This window comes from Macrobrachium nipponense, chromosome 18 (assembly GCF_015104395.2).
Source record: "Macrobrachium nipponense isolate FS-2020 chromosome 18, ASM1510439v2, whole genome shotgun sequence".
In the NCBI taxonomy this organism is placed as follows: domain Eukaryota; kingdom Metazoa; phylum Arthropoda; class Malacostraca; order Decapoda; family Palaemonidae; genus Macrobrachium; species Macrobrachium nipponense.
Genome location: NC_087211.1, coordinates 75,278,140 through 75,295,639, shown reverse-complemented (window position 1 = coordinate 75,295,639; position 17,500 = coordinate 75,278,140). Strand labels below are relative to the sequence as shown.

Genomic DNA, 17,500 nt, shown 5'->3' with positions numbered 1-17,500 from the left:
TCCTCGCTTCTGCAGAGTGAAATCGACCTTATTGCTAATCTTGTAGTGTCAGTTTGGATATTAAGCCTTCTTTTGACTATGTTTTCCTCTGTAAAATCAGTCTGCCTTAGTAAAGGGTCGGAACAAGATCGAAATACTCGCTATCTCGCTTTTTCATTTTTTCCTTCGTGGCAAAAACCTTTATTTATACATAGCATCACGTTTTATATACTTCGTGATCAAGTTATTCACATATATATATATATATATATATATATATATATATATATATATATATATATATAGTAATATATACGTATGTATATATATATATATACAATATTATATATATATATATATATATATATATATATACATATATATGTATATACATTTATGTATATACATACAAACATTTACATATATATATATTAATATATATATATATATATATATATATATATATATATGAATATGTATACTATATACATCGTTCACTGGATAAACGGATGAGGGTTACTCACAGAGTTGCATCAATGTATTAAGTCTCTCTCACCCCAAGAGAAAAGGCCACAGAGAATGTCCGAGGAGCCCCGTCGTGTATTCTGGCCCTTTTGCCAAAAATTCTTTCGATGTTCTCTCGCTCGGTCTTTGCCTTCGACGGTCAGACCTTTTGCTAAGCGAAGGTGTGATCATTCTTACCCTGCCTGTTTGTGCTTTTTCGCTTACTCGGGGAGTAAGCCTACATACTGCTTTGTTTTTGTTGCTGTAAGGGGGGGGGGGGGTGTGTAGCAAAGGTCTATAGAAGAGCATAAAAAGGTCTGAAGAAGGTGTTTTGATTTGAGTTAAAGATACATGAATTTTAGGATAGGATATTTATGATTTTATTTATTAGAATGAAAATTTAAAAATAATGTTAAACAGTACAGAAAAATTATTTCTAATAAAATATAGCGTATTTACTGTAATTTTCGTTGGTGAAAAAAGGCTTCATTTGACTGTAGATTTTAGCATGATTTAATTCAAGTTAAAGCTACGAATATAATGTTCACAACTTATGCCTGACGGAAAAATCTTGCATGCGTCCCGAGTAAGCTGGAGGTCGGATCACACCATGTTTCTGACATGCCTGTCTCTAGAAGGCTAAAATTACTAAAGAGTATGATATCTCATCTCATAGCTGTTGTCATGATGGTGGTCTGTGTGGGTAAATTGATATAATATCCATGACAGGGCTCGGGGCTAGCAGATTCTGAAATCTTGAACGGGAATGGTTTCAGACATACCTGACAAATTCCTGTATCTTTAACTCAACGCAAAACACCCTTTTCAGAGGTTTTTAGGCTTTTCCATAGACCTTTCCTACCCAGGCCCTCCACCAAAACAACAAAGCAGGTTGTAGGCTTACTCCCCGAGTAAGCGAAAATGGCCCTAAAACAAAATACGACTCAGTTTTGTTTGTATGGTGTTTTTACGTTGCATGGAACCAGTGGTTATTCAGCAACGGGACCAACGGCTTTACGTGACTTCCGAACCACGTCGAGAGTGAACTTCTATCACCAGAAATACACATCTCTCACTCCTCAATGGAATGGCCGAGAATCGAACTCGCGATCACCGAGGTGGGACGCCATATCAACCACGCCCCTCAGGGAAACTTCTGACTCGCGAACAAAATCTCCGATAGAAATCTTCTACAGAGCGATGGTCCCACGAAACTCAAAAAGGCTACTCTGAGGTTTTTGCTTTGTTTTTCTCTCCCCCCACCCCACTTTTTTGTTTTGTGTGTGTGTGTAATGGGACAGAGACCGGCAAAACTCAGGTTGCTACCCAACGAATTCGAATAACTGCCAGGCTCATAATCCACTGCTTACGACAACACAGGCTCAAAGGGATTGAGCGGATCGTATTTCAATTGTCAACATCAATGTGCATTCCTACCCCCCCCCCCCCCCCCCCCCCCACTACCAACAACCCTTATCGATCTCCAGGTTGATATATATATATATATATATATATATATATATATATATATATATATATATTTTTATACACTCACACACACACACACACACACACACACCACACACATATATATATATATATATATATATCATATATAAAATTATATATAAAACTAAAATAACCATTTTAACATTTTACTTGCAATAAATAGAATCTATAAGGATTTTTTTCCAGTAGCAATAACAAAATACAAACGACTTCGTTTGCTCTCAAACATAACAAAACAAAGATTTTATTTGTTTTCTAGACCCGGCATCCCAAACCTTGCAAAATGCATCTTCGAAAATGAAGGAAAAACAGAGAAAGAAACAACGTAAATGACAGGGGACGTTCTTTCCTTCAAATCCGAGGTGCCTCGCTTCGGCTCCTTTTTCGAAGTCTGGCAAAGTTAAAACTCTATTTGAACTTTTACCAAACTGATCTCCTCTTTCTCGAGATTTTTCCTGAGATGTGACGAGATGTGACAAACACATACGCAGACTGGTATGAGTTTTCAAGAAGATGAGGCAACTCTTTCTTAAAAGACTTCGAATGAGAGCTTACATATCTATTAATATAAACGCATCCATAGAACATCTGAAATATAAGACATTTTAATTGTAAACATCGACAAAGATCGCTCCAAATTTCAGCACGTATTTTCATTATAAACATATACATAGACCCTCTAAAACACAATACATTTTTATTATTAGCCTCTCGAAATACAATACATTTTCATTATAAATATCGACAAAGACCCCTCTAAAATAAAACACACATTTTCATTATAAACATCTACAAGGACCCCTCTAAAATACAACACATTTTCCTTATTAACAGTTACAAAGATCCCTCCAAATGTCAGCACACATTCTCATTATAAACATATACAAAGATCTATGATACAACATATTTTAATCATAAAGCTCTAAATAGATCCCGCCAAATTTCAACAAACATTTTTACTATGAGCACACAAAGAATCCTAATCACAACTCATAATTTCATTATAAACACCTAACAAGATCATTTGCAATACGACGCACAACTCATCAATAAACATAGATATACTGTATAGGCTTCCCCAAAAAATAACACCCAATTTTTCATACAAACACTGAATATTATGAACAAATACAAATATATATTTCATTTATAAACAATGAACACCCTGCCAAAAGCAAATAAAGACCAATCTAAGCAAATATAAATAATCAGAATGCGCCATATGGCACGCTTATTGTTACAAACACTGGCCACAATAAAAATACAAGAAAATAAACAAGCGTTTATAAAAGAAACTCAAATATTGAAGGGCACTTCAATCAAGCAAGTAATATACACCTATTAATAAATATCATGGCACTGGCTTCTTAAGAGGCTGATATATATACAAATACATTTACAGAGTATATCAAATACTAACACATTTCTATATATTTTTATTTTAGTGAGCATGTTTTTAAATAAATATTGACGCTCACTTGAATCCAGAAAATAATAGATATCTACTAACAAAAATTAGAGACCAGACTTCATTGGCAGTTGATATATACCTTACCTTACCTTACAGACCTTACAGTTCGTTCGGGTTGCCCCAGGTCCCTCAGTGTGAGGCGCCTCTAATGTCTACCAGAGAGTTGCTAGTACATCTTCCGGTATATTTTGCATCTTCCAATCTTGGATGGTCTGGGATGCAGTTTAGATATTTGTCAAGCTTATTCTTAAACACATCTACGCTCACTCCTGATATATTCCTCAGATGAGCTGGCAACGCATTGAATAGACGCTGCATTATCGATGCTGGTGCGTAGTGGATTAATGTCCTGTGTGCTTTCCTTATTTTTCCTGGTATAGTTTTGGGCACTATTAATCTACCTCTGCTTGCTCTTTCTGATATTTTTAGTTCCATGATATTTTCTGTTATTCCTTCTATCTGTTTCCATGCCTGAATTATCATGTAGCGTTATTCTCTTTCCTTTCTAGACTATATAATTTTAAGGATTGTAGTCTTTCCCAGTAGTCTAGGTCCTTAACTTCTTCTATTCTAGCTGTAAAGGACCTTTGTACACTCTCTATTTGTGCAATATCCTTTTGATAGTGTGGGTACCATATCATATTGCAATATTCAAGTGGACTACGAACATATGTTTTATAAAGCATAATCATGTGTTCAGCTTTTCTTGTTTTGAAGTGCCGTAACAACATTCCCATTTTTGCTTTACATTTTGCCAACAGAATTGCTATTTGATCATTGCATAACATGTTCCTATTCATCATCACACCAAGGTCTTTAACTGCTTCCTTATTTTGTGATGTCTCATTATTAGGTCCCCTATATGCATATAGCTTTCCTTCTCTGTCTCCATAATTTATTGATTCAAATTTATCAGAGTTAAATACCATCCTATTTACCTCTGCCCAATCATATACTTTGTTAAGGTCTCTTTGTAGAGCGTTTCCTTATTCTTCATCACAAGTAATTTCTCTACTTATTCTTGTGTCATCAGCGAAACTACTCACTACCGAATCCTTAACATTACTGTCTATGTCTTCAATCATAATAACAAACAATATTGCAGCTAGCACCGTACCTTGTGGCACACCGGATATTACCTTGGTTTCATCCGATTTTCTCATCGTTTGCAATAACTATCTGTTTTCTGTTTGTGTAAAATTCTTTTAACCATCTTCCTACTTTATCTACGATATTGTGTTTTCTAATTTTCTTTGCTAATATATTGTGGTCTACTTTGTCAAAAGCTTTTGCAAAGTCTAGATAAACCACATCTGTTTCATTTCCGCTTTTCATATTTTTGAATATGTTCTCACGGTGGACTAACAGTTGGGTTTGTGTACTTTTTTCCGGGTACGAAACCGTGTTGTCCTATATTAAACAAATTATTTTTATTAAATGTTTCATAATATTTTTCTTCATTACCCTTTCATACACTTTCATAATATGTGATGTTAGACTCACAGGCCTATTAAACTTGCCCTCTAGTCTTGATCCACTTTTGAAAGTAGGGGTGATATATGCTAATTTGTGCTCATCATAAATCTTGCCTGTATCTACACTTTGTCTTAATAATATTGCAAGTGGCTTTGCGATAGAATGAACTACTTTCTTTAACAAAATAGCAGGGACTCCATCCGGCCCTGCAGCAGCTTCCATTTTTAATGTTTCATTAATTGCCTGCACAACTATTCAGCTTCATTAATTTCTATGTCAGCTAAATATTCACTATTTCTTCCCTTACTTCTATATCATTATCTTCATTATCTATTCTAGGGGTGAATTCTCTCTTATATCGTTCTGCCAGTATGTTGCAAATTTCCTTTTTTTCATTCGTTAATCTCCCTTCAATTCTCAGAGGGCCTATTTCTATTCTTCTTTTATTCATCTTCTTCGCATATGAGTATAATAGTTTGGGGTTTTGCTTGATATTTAATAGGGTTTTTTCTTCCAAGTCCCGTTTTTCATTTTCTTTTGATTGTATAATCTTTTGTTCTGCATTTTCTATCTTACTTTTTAGTTCTATAACTTTCCATGCATTTTTTTCTTTTGCAAGACCTTTTTCCACTTTCTGATTTTCTGGAACAAGATCCTTCTGTCTCTTGGTATGCATGAATGATGTTTACTTTTCTTCTTCGTATATATTTTTCCACTATTTTCTCCAATAATTTTATATAATATCTCCGTTTATTCTATTTACCCTTATGTCATCACTTACGAAAATGTTATCCCATCTTTGTTTAATTCTTCATTAATTTCTGACCATTTTATATTTTTACTGTAGAAGTTGTATTTTTCCATATCCTTCCCACTTTTTCATTTCTTGCTTATCTCTATTTTTCACTTGCTTTGGAATGAACTGTTAATTCTATGACATTATGGTCTGAAATACTCGCATTATAAACTATTATTTCTTTAACATAATTTCATCTCGTTCACAAATACTAGGTCTAAAGATATTTTCCTTTCTTGTTGGCAGGTGATTTATTTGTTGAATGTTGTATTCTAGTAGCATATCTAATAGCTTTTCAAATTGCCTCTTATCTTCTGCACTACTATTACTCTCTTTTTTATATGTATAAGTACAACCACAATCTCCTATTCGTTCTTTCCATTCTACGAAAGGAAAGTTGAAGTCACCAGATAGGAGAATAGTCCAGTCCTTGTGATTTCTACATATATCATCCAATTTTTCAATTATTAAGTCAAACTCTTTAGTATTAGGAGGAGGTCTATATATTACTATGTTCATCAGTTTTTCAGATTCAAATTCTACCGCTATTAGTTCACATTCTGAGTTACTATATTTCTCATATATTTTTCCTTGTTTTTTGTCTTTCCCATATATTGCGGTTCCCCCTTGATTCCTATTTTTTCTATCTGATCTATAAGTTTGGAACCCTTTTATTTGATCATCATTCCCAGTCTCTTGGGAATACCAGGTTTCACTTATATTCATTATATCTATTTTCTTTTTCATTTTGGGTTAGTTCTTCTAAGTACTCTATTTTTCTTTTGAGTTACTCGTAACTAAACCCTGCGCATTCATCACTATGATGGTTTGCGTGTTTTCTCCTTCATTTAATACTGGTAGTAATAAGGATTTTCCCATGTCTCTTTCCTGTTCTGGTATGTTGTTCTTTTTTTCATTTCCAGAAATTCTGACATTAAAAAATCCAACTTTTCCATAATATTTGATCTTCCTTCATCATAATTATTCATTTTGTGTCTGAATCTGCAATTTTCTCCGTTTCTGCAATATCCTCTTGCATAATAAATACAGTTATTATCTCTTGAGTAGAATTTCGGAGCTGATGCTTTGAAATTTTTTGCTGACACCTCTGCATATCTCATTGGTGGTTTGCTTTTCTCTTTTACCTGATATTCTTGATTTTCTCTCTTTATTTGGTTTCTTTCTTATTTTGGATTTTATTACTTGGTTGGTTATTTATTTGATTATGATTCATGCTACAGGGTGCATATATTTGCATTTTTTTGTCGACTTACATCCTTTTCCTTCTTTTAGGTTTTTACATATTTTTGGATGCAGATCTCTGCAATCATCCCCATATCCCATCTAAGTATGCACATTTACCATATATTTCATAGTTTGACATATCTTAGGATGTTTGTAGTAACATCTTTCTCCAAATCTGCAATTCCCTCTTTTCAAAAGGTTGCAGATTTTGTCTTTCTTGTCTATTTTTTCCTCTTTCCCGTCATTGTGTAGATCTGGGTAGAGCCTCTTCGGGATTTGCTTTTCCGCTTGTTTTTTTTTTTTTTCATATCGAATAATTTATTTTCTTCGTAGGTATGCTGCTTTATTGCCTCATATGTAGTATCAATGAGTATCTCTGCATCCATACTTTTATCTTGTTCTTTGTTTTCCTTATTTTTTTCTGTCATTTCATTTTTGTTTACTTCTCTTCCGTTTTCCTCTTCTTCTTTTTCTTCTTCTTCTTCCTCTTCTTCTTCATCCTCAACTATTTGTACATTCAATCTTGATTTAATAACATTGTCTATCCATGATAGACATGTTGAACAAAAAATTCTTGTATCTTTTCTCAAATCTTGTATTACCTCAGCATACTGTGGATGGGTCGGAATGTTGCATGCAGCACATTTTCTGATTAGGTTTTGTGGATTGACTATGCTATACCAAACCTTACACAGTTTGCATGCTTTTGGCATTCTTTTTCCTAATGCATCAATTAGGATATTCACAAGATTCACCTTATTCATTTTCTTTGTCGGAATATGTTGGTTTATGTATATTTTCTTTATGAGTCTCTTGACCACTTGGATTTTATTTGGAACTTCTTCAATTATTTTCAAGATGTTTTCATTAGATTTGTTCCAGTTTGAAGGATTATATCCTTCTAATAGACAAACAAACTGGCATTGTATATCAAATACTAACACATTTGTATAAATTTTCAGTAATATCACTTCTGAATAAAATACTGCACCTCAAACAGAATATTAAAGAACAAAGACTCCAAATAATAAAAAAATCATACAAATAAGAAAAACGAACTTGGCTACAGAGAAACAATTACTACGAAATATATTGTTTGCGCTTAATTCCTTTCTAAACAATAATTTTCTGCATAGGAGCTGGCAGTATTCGAAAACCTCGAATGATTTCGTTTCCTCTTGAAGTACTAAAATATCTACACAGACAAACACACACACACACACACACACACACCACACACACACCTAATATTATATATATATATAACACATATATATATATATAATATTATATATATACTATATACATATATATATATACACTCGTGTACACACACACACATATATATATATACTATATATAACATACACGCGTGTAAACAACACACATATGCACACACACGCGCTTTGTACTGATTAGTGATTCCCAAAGAGAGCGAAATATTCGAGAAGTTAAGAGGGCGTTGTGCACATACACAATTGTTTTGTGCAATAATACATTTACTAAAAGGACCTAATTTTTGTCATTCATACACGTGTGAATTTTTTATATTCAGTGTGACTTTTCTATATTCACAAATATCAAGCCGCAAGCATCGTTTTATATCTAGTTCACTGTACCTCGGGAATGACTTAGTATATCCAAGGGGAATTATAACTGACGAAGCCCTTATTATTTATAATTCCCCTTAGTGTAGTGCATCACAGTCGAGGTACTGCGAACTGGATACTGAATGATATTTGTGTCTTAATACCTGCAATATATATATATATATATATATATATATATATATATATATTATATATATATAAAACCAGCTTATATATATATATTATACAGTAGAAGCGCCTAATAGTTTAACCACCTTAAGCTACACGTCTTCAAGTTGGGCGTCATGCGGATATATGTAAAATTAGACCAAGAGCTAATGAGACAACACGACGCCCTGTTCACATACAAGAAAGTGAGCGTAAAATCAAACTGTCGAGCGAATGAACTCCGCCAATATTCAAGTACTTGATTTATTCAGGCCACTCTCCAATTTCAGATACCTAAGTAGGTCTACTCAACAGGAACTATTCTAAATTTGAATTCACAGCGGCAGGTGATATCAACCTGTACTTGGATCATATTCCACTTGGTTAACATTACATCTGGTTTTCAAATACAATGGCTAAAGTTAATCTGTTGAGCTATTGGTCAGTTGCTACAAGAACAATTTTATTCTTGGATTCAATATAATCGTTGTAAGTGAATATCAGTGCTACAACTAACAGTTGCAAAACGAAATGATCTTCGGCTAAACCACGAGCAAGCATCCAAAGCAAACAGCTAATTAAATGACTATTTTATTTCAGGATTAAAAGAAATCGTTGTTGGAGGTGCTATTTCAGGAAACGCTGTACCGCCACCACTAAACGCCAACCGAACCAACATACATACAGCCACCACCAGCTGAACGAGCAAAGGTGGATCGAGATACCAATTGTCACCTGTTTGTCAATAAATTCTACCCTCTGAAAGACGGAGGGGCGTTGAGATTTATTGTCCGTCATGTTCCTCGCACAGGAGCGTCATTATTGGCGCCCTGAAAAGGCAAAAGAATGCTCATTTGCATTCCATCATAGGTTCAGGCGAGAAGAGAAATTCTGCCGATATCTAGCAACCGCTTCGCAGCTCTTTCTCGCGGGCTACAGAAGTCACGATAAAGCGCTATAGAGGATTAAAACTAAACTTTCTAAAAGAAATGTGCCGGTTTAAATGCTAACCTAATCATCTTCATATCTGCTTGGTATTAAGGCAGTCGTACCATACAAGGGAGACGGATATAGGCCTAGAATAGGAACGTGTATGGGAGAGTTTCAAGTCCCGCGAAGAAGCAGAATAAGTTGAAGAAGAAACGAAGAAAACTTCCCCCAACAGCTGAAGATGTTTTAGCCCCATTTCTTAGTTAGTCAGTTCTTGGTTCGCCTGTGGTGAGGATGCGGTCTTTGTGACAGTGATTCTTGATTTAATTAGGAAAATCGTGAAAGAAAGGAAGAGGAGACGTACAGAGAATCAGTGTTGGAATGTCGTTAATCCATTACAGATCGAATGTAATCTGTAGGGGCGGGGTTAATCCCATGGTGATGGTTCATGGAGGCTAAATTTACTCACAGTTTTTAGTCACGGGTACACGACAGAAAATTACTGTTACATCATTTTTCTAACAGATGCAGGAAGAATTACCAATGGAACATTAATTTATGTACGATTTCATTACGAAATTTAACTGAAATAATTACTCCCTTGTGGATATTACATAAACAGACCTAATTAATAATAATAATAATAATAATAATAATAATAATAATAATAATAATAATAATAATAATAATAATAATAAACTGATACTTGTGTACCACAGTGTTTACAAATAATATTTTCTATATTGTACAACTTTATACGCATTTTCACTTTCTTTTATGGCCTACACTTATTGGTTGATTGTGAGCATGGGCCTATGCCGACATAGGCAGCCTAATGTAATGCAACTCCGGTATTAAAAATTCCTGGGAAGTACATTTCACTGGGGATTTCTTATCAAAATACACCAAGTTCAAGTTGAAATGAAAACTGAAATCATTTGAATGATCTCAACATTACATTTTTTCAGGTCCGGACCCATTAGCGGAGATGAAAACATAATTGCGTCTAAGTTTCTTCGGAGAAGTCTAGTTTCCTGTACAGCGTATAATGCTGTATGAAACTCTCAGCTGCGGCCCATGAAACTTTTAACCACGGCCCGGTGGTGGCCTGAGTTGTTGGACACACGATCATGGCTAACTTTAACCCTAAATTGAATAAAAACTACTGAGTCTAGAGGGCTGCAACTTGTTATGTTTGATGATTGGCGGGTGGATGGTCAACATGGTAATCTGCAGCCCTTCAGACTCAGTATTCCTTAAGAAGATCTGAGAACGGACAGAAAAAGTGGAGACGGACACCAAAACCATCTTGATAGTTTTCTTTTGCAGAAAACTAAAAAAAAAAAATGGCTCTTTAAAATTAGCATTACAAGAACCATATAACAATTGATTTCGGGGTGAGGCCTAACTTTCAACAATGCTGGTAAATCTTACAGCATCTATAATGTATTATTCAAGTTACCGGATTCTGTCTATGTCAGTGTAAGAAAAGCAGGTGAAGTGATGAGATCAGTCATGATTTCTACCAGTCCAAAGTGATCAAGACCTAAAGAATAATAATAATAATAATAATAAAAATAATAATAATAATAATAATAATAATAATAATAATAATTAATAAACAATAATAATAATTTTTAGGAAAGGTTTAGCAATTCTGATAAGTTTTATAGACCAAAATTTTCACCTGTGACGAAAATCAGCTCCCCAAATTTCAGCATAAATTTTAAATTTTCTTTCAAAATACACATGTCAAGCTACTGAACAGAAGGAAATCTCTTGATCCAGCTTAATTAAGAGTTCAACTCAGAATACACTGGCAAAAAGTGTTTTTTTTTTAACGAGGTGACGGGGGGGGGGGGAGGGGGGGGGGGGGGGGGGACGCAGTGCAGTTATGTATATAGTAATTTGGAACACTCATTAGTCTTAACCGTAATTTCAAAGTTCTATCTTCATTAACTCTCAGTAATTCAAGAGCAAACTCCTAAAGAGAAGATATAAGCCTACAATAATAACTAACTGCGATTCTCTTCCATACGATACATGGATTCTACGCTAATAGAAAACTGGTTACATCTGTTGAAATACCTAAGATATTTTTCCCTTTTATCTCCAGGTCTTGAATGATTTTTTTCAAGATGCACACTTTGATCATATGTCATGGTATCGATGATAATAATAATAATAATAATAATAATAATAATAATAATAATAATAATAATAATAATGAGAAGAAGAAGAAGAAGGAGAAGAAGAAGAACACGATCAGGAAAGAATATATGCAGAGTTAAGGCGATACTCAAAACTCAACGCCGAAATATGATAAAAGTCATAAACACATGGTCAGTACCAGTAATCTGATACAACGCAAGAATAGTGGAGTGAACGAAGGGTGAATTCAGCAGCATCGACCAGAAAACTAGGAAACAAATGACCACTACACACAAGAGCAAATACAGACAGACTATACATAACACGAAAGGAAGGAGGGAATGGGCTACTAAGCATAGAGGACTGCGTCAACATCAAGAACAGAGCACTGGGGCAATATCTGAAAATCAGTGAAGACAAATGGCTAAGGAGTGCATGGAAAGAAGGACTGATAAAAGTAGACGAAGACCCAGAAATATACAGACAGGAGAATACAAACAGAACAGAGGAATGGCACAACAAACCAAGGCACGGACAGTACATGAGACAGAGTAAAGAACTGGCCAGCGATGAAACATGACAATGGCTACATAGGGGAGAATTCAAGAAGGAAACAGAAAGAATGCTAACTGCGGCACAAGACCAGGTCCTAAGAACCAGATATGTCCAAAGAACGATAGATGGGAATAACATCTCACCTATATGCAGGAAGTCTAATATGAAAAACGAAACCATAAACCACATAGCAAGTGAATGTCCGGCCCTTGCACAGAACCAGTACAAAAAGAGAAACGATTTAGTAGCAAAACCCTACAGTGGAGCCTGTGCAAGAAACACCAGCTACCTTGCAGTAATAAGTGGTATGAACACCAACCTGAAGGAGTGATAGAAAACGATCAAGCAGAGATCCTCAGGATTATGGTATTAGAGCAGATAGGGTGATACGTGCCAGTAGACCAGACGTGACGTTGATTGACAAAATCAAGAAGAAGGTATCACTCATTGATGTCGCAATACCATGGGACATCAAAGTAGAAGAGAAAGTGAGAGACAAGATTGATAAGCATCAATATCTGAAAATAGAAATAAGAAGGATATGGGATATGCCAGTGGAAATTGTATCCATAATCATAGGAACACTAGGCACGATCCCAAGATCCTGAAAAAGAACCTGGAAAAACTAGATGCCGGAGTAGCTCCAGGACTCATGCAGAAGAGTGCGCTCCTAGAAACAGCACACATAGTGAGAAAAGTGATGGACTTTAAGGAGGCAGGATGCAACCCAGAACCCCCACAATATAAAAAAAAAAGCACCCAGTTGAATAGGAAGACTGTTATAGAAAAAAATATTATATAAATAAAAAAAAAAAATAATAATAATAATAATAAAATAATAAAAAATCTGAACAAAATGTGGCTTAGTGCCTACAAGCTGCGTCGCGCACGTCTATTGAAATCCATCAGGACCTTGTCACGATACAATGCACCAGACATAAATGTATTTCTTTTCTAATTAGTACAAAATTTAAATCAAGCACGTTCTTCAAAGTGATGTTAACTAATGCAATAATGTGCTCCTTCACTTTTGCCGTCAATATCTCCTGCTAGATGTAAATTTGACTTGAAAAATCCCAGTTGTCAGACAGGGCGCTCGTGTCACACGGCCCTTAAATCCAACGACGTCCCAGAGTCGTCACGGCAAAGGGAGAGAAGAGGAAGCGTTTGTTTACAAATCTAAATTTATCATACCTTATTTATAAACCAGTCTCTTTCGCTCTGGTACCCGCAATTCGTAAATAACGAGCGAGAATATGCTCGGAAGGGTTTACGTTAACTGGGGAAAATTACGGCTCTGTAAACTGCATCCTCACAAACAAATTAATAAGAAAAAACAGGAATTTATTCTTAAATAACTTTGGCAGCACCTGCGCTCTTCGTAGGTGACAGGTCTTCAAGGAGGTGCGTGGGAGGGAACGCTTGAAATAAACGGTTTTTCTTCACATTTGGCAGATTACTCGTTTTTGTCGTAGTCCATAAGTGATTCACATGTAAGACACCTGGTCATACTTAATTTTATACACTTATACATGCATACAAACCATGATATATAATTTATATAACATACGCACACGCCACATGTAAGCTGCACAAGCAAGCATATTTTTACATACAAACGCATATGGCATATGTGTACATGTGATTTGCTACATGTGTTTATGTATGATCGCAAACGCACTCATGCATGCACAAACAAACACACACACACACACCACACACATATATATTATATATATATATATATATATATATATATATTATATATTATATGTATATAGATATATATAATAGATAGATAGATAGTCTTGGTTACACTGATCAAAAATTGATGGTCGGTGGACACAGTTATAAAAGAGAAACCCAGAATCAATCGCTTCGTCTATACATACTATATATATATATATATAATTATATATATATATTATATATATATATATATATATATATATATATATATATATATATCAGCTAATTCCTGGGTTTCTCTATTAACCGTGTCACAGACAGACCATCCAATTTGCGATCAGCGTAACCAGACCCAGACCTGTTGAAGAAGAATGAGTGCAAAAGCCTTTCGTGTCAAAGACACTGTTGTCTTTTTATGTTTCACGAGTTTCCGTTTTATTCACCGATCGTCTAGAATGTACACGAATTGCATTCCCGTCAAACATCTCTAAAGTCATTTTAGTGCTATTTAACCGAACGCAAAGGTCGTATCAGTTATGACCTGAATATCGAATTAAGGCCAAAGGCCAAGCACTGGGACCTACGAGGTCGTTCAGCGATGAAACGGAAATTGACCGTAAAAGGTTCAAAAGGTGTAACAGGAGTTACACTATGAAGCAGTTGTTAGGAGAGAGTGGAAAGTAAGATGGTACAGTGAAAGAAATGAAAGGGGTTGCAACTAAGGGCCGGAGGCAGGCTTGAAAAAAAACTTCAGTAATGCCTACATTGCACCGCACGAGGTCCGCTGACAGCACTACCACCCTACGGAGTCGTATCTGTTATGCAGTGTCTGGAATCTTTTATCATTTCTCGACCAAAATTTGTAACTCCTGATCAACCACCTATAGTAGATTCACATCGACGCTCCTGATTGGCTGTTGATAAGCCAATCACAGGGCTGGAAACTCTCAGTCTCTCAAGAGAGTTCACATGGGTAGGATGTATGTTCCACCTCTCCTGGGGTATAAGTTTGAAAGACGTATCCCTCGGGAGAGGAGGAACACACATCCTGCCTATGCGAACTCTCGAGAGACTGAGTTCCCAGCCCTGTGATTGGATTATCAATAGCCAATCAAGAGCGTCGTAAGGGATGGGCCTAGACATCAAATGCACGGTTGATGTGAATCTACTATAGCTTGTGTTGGTGCAATACTGAAGTCATGCTCGGTTCGTTGGGGTGATGTCATAGAGGCATGAGTGACGTCAACCTCCCACCAAATTTGGGTGCAAAGAAAGCCAGTCAAACGCTTAACATACAGCAGGAGCCTAACCCTGCCAATCCGGAAGTATTTTGCAACTGGCATGGATTATTCTCCACTTGAAATTACAGCAGTATCTTTAAAATAACTTTTCTTATACAATTAGGGGATATTGCATAATGTTACAGAGTATGAATTACCAGTATTGTAATCATAGGGTAAAGAAAAGTACTAACAATATTAAATTCTCCCTTTAGTTGGAAAGAATTCATATATAGGAAAATATTGTATAGATTATGTTACTGTGCAAAGACAACTGTATTCATGGAATATATATATATATATATATATTATATATATATATATGTATATATATATACATATATATATAGTAATCATATATACATACATATATAATACATGATATAACTACAAATTCCTCTGTTAAAACAATACGTCTCCGATAAAAGGCCCCCCCCATTGAAACACTTATCAAGGTTTCATTTTTCCACAGCAACATAGTCTTGTACAATATTTTCTTTATATAAAGTTTCTTTAGACTATATAAATATATATATATATATATATATATATATATATATATATATATATATATATATATATATATGTATATATATATAATATGTACGTGTGTATATATATACATTATATATTATATATATATATATATATATATATATATATATATATATATATATATATATATATATATATATATATATATATATATAATATATATATCTATATATATATATATATCATATATATATATATATATATACATATATATATATATATAAGTCATATCACATTACCGTGATTTCATATACATATATCGAGCTACAAATGTCCTTTAATATCTAATTCACTCTACCTCCCGGAATTAATATATTTTTCATATATGTTTAACTGAAGGGGAATTTTCTAGACGATAATAGAATTGCCGGCCGACGGGCACGAACCATCGACATCTTCAATTCCAAGAACTGGGCAGTGAAGCCTTAGCCCACCCCGCCACCACAAGAGGGTATAAGTTTATGCCGTCTCCCACCTCAAATACCTGTCGCACTTCAGGTATTTGTAGTTTTGGAGACTGCATCAAACCCACCTCGTCCTCGGTAGCGTTGTAGTGCTTTTGCCCACACGTAGCCATTATATAATCACAGTAATGTGATATGACTTATATAATGGCTACGTGCGGGCAAAAGCACTACAACTACAAATATCTGAAGTGCGACAGGTATTTGAAGTGGGAGATGGCATAAACTATATCCTCTTGCAGTGGCGGGGTGGACTAAGGCTTCACTGCCAGTCCTGGAATTGAAGATGTCGATGGTTTGTGCCCATCGGCCGGCAATTCTATTATCGTCTAGAAAATTCCCCTTCGGTTAAACATATAAGAAAATATATTAATTCCAAGGTAGAGTGAATTAGATATTAAAGAACATTTGTAGCTCGATATATGTATATGAATCCCGGTAATGTGATATGACTTATATAATGGCTACGTGTGGGCAAAAGCACTACAACGCTACCGAGGACGAGGTGGGTTTGATGCAGTCTCCAAAACTACAAATACCTGAAGTGCCACAGGTATTTGAGGTGGGAGATGGCATAAACTTATATCCCCTTGCAGTGGCGGGGTGGGCTAAGGCTTCACTGCCAGTCCTGGAATTGAAGATGTCGATGGTTCGTGCCCGTCGGCCAGCAATTCTATTATCGTCTAGAAAATTCCCCTTCGGTTAAACATATATGAAAATATATTAATTCCGAGATAGAGTGAATTAGATATTAAAGGACATTTGTAGGCGATAGATATATATATATATATATATATATATATATATATAGATACCTATATATATATATACATACACACATATATGTCGGTCTATGTGTTTCCGTATATATACATTCACAAAAAATAATCATAAGGTCAATTTCACCATCTATTTTTACATAAAAAGACTGCTTAGCAACTTGAACCATCACCACGGACCCTACCTATAAATAGCGAAAGTTGCAAATGTTGCAGGGAAAAGAAGAACTCTCACTGATGACGACTATGTAGAGCGAAGCGATAGTATATACATGATAAAGCATAGCAAATCCCTCAAATGAATGATGCGAGACTTCCATGCGTTGTAAGGTGACGTTGTGAAGAGCTTAGTGAACAAAA

General features: G+C 35.1%; 1 protein-coding gene across 7 annotated transcripts in view; it reads left to right on the top strand.

The window, feature by feature from the left end:
• Nucleotides 1-17,500, top strand: part of LOC135197198 (F-box/LRR-repeat protein 7-like) — a 173,556-nt gene that overhangs the window by 140,814 nt on the left and 15,242 nt on the right. The window contains exons 1-2 of one of the 7 annotated variants that reach the window (XM_064224245.1): nt 9,920-9,955; nt 17,357-17,500. The exon at nt 17,357-17,500 is cut by the window's right edge and continues 129 nt beyond it. The exons of 5 other annotated variants lie outside the window; for them this stretch is intronic. The gene's annotated coding sequence lies outside the window, so the exon portion shown is untranslated. Of the gene's footprint in view, nt 1-9,919; nt 9,956-17,338 lie in introns of those variants that run through there. One more of the 7 variants, XM_064224246.1, reaches the window with a different exon arrangement.